The sequence below is a fragment of the Balaenoptera physalus genome, assembly GCF_965194825.1.
Source record: "Balaenoptera physalus genome assembly, chromosome: 16".
Lineage (NCBI taxonomy): Eukaryota > Metazoa > Chordata > Mammalia > Artiodactyla > Balaenopteridae > Balaenoptera > Balaenoptera physalus.
Window position 1 is genome coordinate 87,957,016 of NC_138898.1, and position 5,274 is coordinate 87,962,289.

General features: G+C 43.6%; 1 pseudogene across 1 annotated transcript; it reads left to right on the plus strand.

Moving 5' to 3' along the window:
- The first annotated feature begins 244 nt into the window (after positions 1 to 244).
- LOC309645205 (large ribosomal subunit protein uL6 pseudogene) lies at positions 245 to 3,842 on the plus strand (annotated as a pseudogene). Its single transcript has one exon. The product of its transcript is annotated as a large ribosomal subunit protein uL6 pseudogene (transcript).
- The last annotated feature ends 1,432 nt before the right edge of the window (positions 3,843 to 5,274 follow it).

Here is a 5,274-nt window from a genome sequence, read left to right on the forward strand (position 1 = left end):
ATGCCACACAGTGCGGCCTTATTTTAAAAAAAAAAAAAATCCTTTGGTGAGTATTCACTTGGGACAAAAATATCTTCACCTTTTTCACCCATCCAGGGACGTGGATCCACATATCTCTTCCCCAGACTTCCCTGTCATCAATTATAGACTTGCATTCCTTCCAAGTCCCTGACCATACAACCAAACCATTGGCCACATCCCATGAATCGGTAGATAATCACATCTGGCCACTTCTCCTCACAAGCAAAATGAATAACCAGATACATTGCTCAAAGTTCTGCTCAGTGGGAGGATTTCCCTTCACCATGTCCTTCAGGGATGTCCCAGAGAGGGGCCGTGGTGCTACAGCTGCCCACTTGTGGGTGGTGCCTGCATACTGTGCAGAAGCATCTGGAAACCAGTCCCAAGTCTTCCCTTCCTTTGTATATGCTCTGATCATAGGCAACTCTCCATAAGGCCATACTCGTAGGCGTGGAGAGAGAAGGTATTGTAGCGGGAGTGGGAACCGTGAACATTTGGGCCACTTCTTCATGTAAATTATGTGTGCCTTCAGGGCCTGCCTGGGCATGATTTCACTTCCATTTGGTGATGCAGTGCTTCTGCGCATGCCCAACTTTATGGCTTGTTGGGTCAAAGAACACCCAGTTCATGATAAGCCACTCAGGTAAATAAGATGTAGGATCTTACTTCCCCGACCAGGTATCGAACCCACATCCCCTGCATTGGAAGCACGGAGTCTTAACCACTGGACCACTGGATCCTTGGGAAGTCCCAACGATCTCTTCTTTCAAGGCAGGCACAGAGTTTCCACGTCAGTTAAAATCAAATCTGTAAGCTCATCCTTTTCTTTCCCCTCTTTGTCCAGTGACCTTAGGAGTCACCAGTCAATCTCAATTTAACAAAGTGTTTTAAGGTATCGTATACAAGGTCACCCAGATCCTTGCTTCTTGTAAGTGTTTGATTAAGAGTATCCAGTGGTGATATTTTCTGTATCTTTATTGGCACATCATGACGTGGGCTATGAGCATTCTCTTTACCTCTAGAAATAGAGGCACTACTCTTTGCCACATCTATTTCGAGGTGAGAATGAAGACCATTCTCAGCAATCAGACTGTCGACATTCCAGAAAATGTCGACATTACTCTGAAGGGACGCACAGTTATTGTGAAGGGCCCCAGAGGCACCCTGCAGAGGGACTTCAATCACATCAGTGGAGAACTCAGTCTCCTTGGAAAGATAAAGAGGCTCCGGGTTGACACATGGTGGGAGAATAGAAAGGAACTGGTGACTGTTCGTACTATCTGTAGTCATGTACAGAACGTGATCAAGGGTGTTACACTGGGCTTCAGTTACAAGGTGAGTTCTGCGTATGCTCATTTACCCATCAATGTTGTTATTCAGGAAAATGGTTCTCTTGTAGGAATCCAAAATTTGGGGGGTGAAAGATACAACTGCAGGGTTTGGATGAGGCCAGGTGTTGCTTGTTCAGTATCTCAAGCCCAGAAAGATTAGTTGATTCTTGAAGGAAACAACATTGAACTTGTGTCAAATTCAGCTGCCTTGATTCAGCAAGCCACAACAGTTAAAAACAAGGATATCAGAAAATTTTTGAATGGTATCTATGTTTCTGAAAAAAAAACAGTTCAACAGGTTGATGAATAAGTTCTGAGTGATCCAGCTACAGAAACTGCAAGAGGCCAGACTCATATGTGATATTTTAAAAATGAATACAATCTCTTTTGACTTGGGAATTTTTCTTAAATTGATTATCCTTTCCAACTATTTGGCCAGTAAGCAGTTAAGTAAATTCTAGTGTGGTAAGAACAATAACAGAAGGAATGAGTGGTTTTTTTTTTAGTAAGACTTAATGGGAGAAGTGGCTTGAAGGAATAGCAAGGGTATTTCAGGCAAGAGGAACATGGGTACTGGTGACAGGCAACACTGTGGTTGTTCATTATTGGATGAAGAACTTTGAGAGATGTCCTGAAGGTATCTGTAATTTTGCAGAGGCACAAATTTGAATATTTGTGAGGCAAGTGCCTGAGTCACAGTAACTTTCTGTGAAAAAGCAGCTGAGAAGTGATACAGCCTTAGTAAGAATTAGGAAAATTAGAAGATGGAGTTAATTTATATTCGTGATAAACATGGTTCCTGTGGCCCAAGTTTCTCTCAGTTTTACCCTAATCCCAGCCATTTACTCCTATGTCCTAGTCCTTGATATCTAAAAAAAAACTTATAACCCTTCCATAATCTCTTCATTCCATGTGTCATGCTTCAGATACACTACCATACTAGACTATCTTAACTCAATAGGATTGCCTCTAAACCTCTTCCTTGATAGAAACTCCAACCTTATGATTTCTCAGGCAAAACGTAACATTCAAGTTTGATTTCTCTTACATACTATGTGTCTAGTCTATCAGAAAAATCTGTGGGCTGTCCTTCAAAGTAAGGTATGCTCAAGGAATAAGCAAGAAAAAATAAAACCTATTTGGAACATAAAAAAAAAAAAAGAAATAGTCACTAGTCTTTCAACCTAATTTAACTAGAGAGCCAATTCCAGAAAGCCCGGAGCCAACTCAGAAAACTCACCCTTAAGTTTCCTCTCCTCTAGAACAACTCCTGGTATCAAAACCTGTGTAGTCAGTGTTCTCCAGAGAAAAAGAACGAATGGGATGTGTGTATATACAGAGATTTATTTTAAGAAATTGTCTCATGCACAAATGTTTGGACACTGAGAGGGGGAAGTGGCGGGAGGGGGTGGTGGTGGTGGTGTGATGAATTGGGAGATTGAGATTGACATATATACATTAATATGTATAAAATAGATAACTAATAAGAACCTACTGTATAAAAAAATAAATAAAATAAAATTCAAAAATTCCAAAAAAAATTAAAAAAAAAGAAATTGTCTCATGCAATTATGGAGGCTGGCAACTCCACACTTTGCAGGGTTCACTGGTATGCTGGACACCTAGGGAAGAAATGATGTTTTGATGCATCTGAAAGTTCAAGTCAATCTTTTTGCTCTATTCAGGCCTTCGACTGTTTGGGTGAGGCCCACTTAGATTATGGAGGGCCAGCTGCTTTATTCAAAGTCCACTGATTTAAATGTTAATCTCACCCCAAAACAGTCTCATAGAAACATCTAGAATAATGTTTGACCAGCTATCTGGGCACCATGGCCCAGACAAGTTGACACATAAGACAAGTGAGACACTGAGATAGGAAGGGGGTGGGGCAAAGGAGGGGGTGAGGAGGCACATCAGATTTCAGGACCAGAGGAAACCTGCCTGAAGAGGCCTCTTTTGAGCTGTCAGTTGAATTATAAGAAGGCATCATCAGTATTAGGACCCGGGAGGTGTCCCGAGAGAGAAAGAAAGTACAAACACCCTGGGGGTAGGAATGAATTTAGTACATTTCAAAGAAAGAAAGAGACCAGGAGAAAGAAACAGGAGTGGCAAGAGAACCGGTTAGCTGTTGTGATGGGTCAGCCTTCCCACTGCACTTAGAAGAAAATTCAGAGTCCTCTGTAAGGCCCACAGGGCCTTTCAAGAGCTTCCCCGGCCTTCCTTTTCAGTCTTCAGTCATGCCACTCTCACGGCAGCCTATGGGACCAGGCCGATGAACAAGACCCATGACTTAACACATTCATGAGGGAGGGACAGAGCAGAGACTGTTCTCAAGGTCACAGTTTCTGGAGCAAGGACAGGGTCACACAAGAAGTAGGACGGAAATCTCAGTAACTGAACAATTGGCCATTGGCTGCATAGATGGCCTTCACCCACCTCCTCCACCTATATTGCATGGACAGTATAGCTTTTTCTTCATGGTGAGGTGAAGACGAACTCTCTAAAGAGATGGAAATTTCTTGGTGGCAGGGGTGGGGATCGCAGAGTGGGGGCTGGCATCCCGGAGGAAGGCTCCCTCTTTTGGGCAGTGTAGGTGTGCGTCTGTGTACATCTAAGTGTGTGTGTCTGTGTGTGTGCACAAATGCCTACCCAGTCTCTCCTTTACCTCCCCCATCACTAAGCCCCCCAATGTGAAGCCTTCCCACCAATATCCAAATGGACTTCAAAGTCACCTCTCAGTCATGGGGGAGAGATCAGTAACCTCAGAGGATGTCTCCGCTAGCTACCTTTATCAATCATCCTGTTACATAAATAATTATGGTTGCCCAACAGGAGGTAAGTGCTATAAACCTTAATAGAATCAGTGGTATATCCATACATGTTTGGAAGTAACAAGATGGGGAGAGGTAGAAATTTCTCATCTATATGGTGGGGAGTTAGAAGATACTGTCTCAATTGGATGGATCAGTAAACAGATATTTATATTATAGAAGGTAACTAATAAGGTGCTTAGTATACTGTGTACAACTGGGGGTTGTATACATTTTATCATCTTTCCTGAGTACTTCCTCATCTGATGTTAAGGAAGTTGTCCAAGTGGCGCATTGGGATCCAGTCTTCTCCAGTTTGTCTCTAATTCTACCGTGTCTCTAATTCCTCTGTTTTTACCACAACAGCCCCAGCCACCTGTAGGCATCTAGTAATGACAGGTGAGAGTGAGAGTTTGGGAGAGGGTACCACACCTTGGTAGCTGGCCTTCAGGATGGCCCCCAGTGATCTCTGCCTCCTGGTCTTCACACCCTTTTCAAGTTCCCACTCACACTGTACTAAGGTTGGTTCGTATGATCGTTAGCATATGGAGAATTGATGGTCTGAGATGTCCAAGGTGAGTTTAAAAGATACTGTGACTTCCACCTTGCCCTCTCTCCCTCACCTCTCATTCTGGGGGAGACACGCTGCCGTGTTGTGAGCAAGGCCCAGGTGATGAGCATCTGCGCCTGCCAGTGACACGGAAGCGTGCTTGGAACAGACTCTTCTTCCCCAGCAGGACCATGAAATGACTGCAGCCCAGGACAACTGCTGGACGGCAACCTCAGGAAAGACTGAGCTAGGACCACTAAGCTTTGCTGCTCTCAGATTCCTGACCCTCAGAAACTGTGTGAGAAAATAAATGCTTGCTTGGGGGTAATTTATTACACAGCAATAATAAATACATACGCTTAACTAGATTTCCAGCCTCTTATCAGGGTGAGAAACTGCCTAAGCCAACGCCTTGTAAAGATTCAGTTGATCTGACTGGTTACCAGGCAACAGTTGTGACGTCATAAGGATTAGAACCCTCATTTAGTAGGGTCCTGCCAACCGTTGGATGGCAAGTCCCAAATGAAGAGCGACTTCTTTCGGGTGAGCATATCTATTTCTC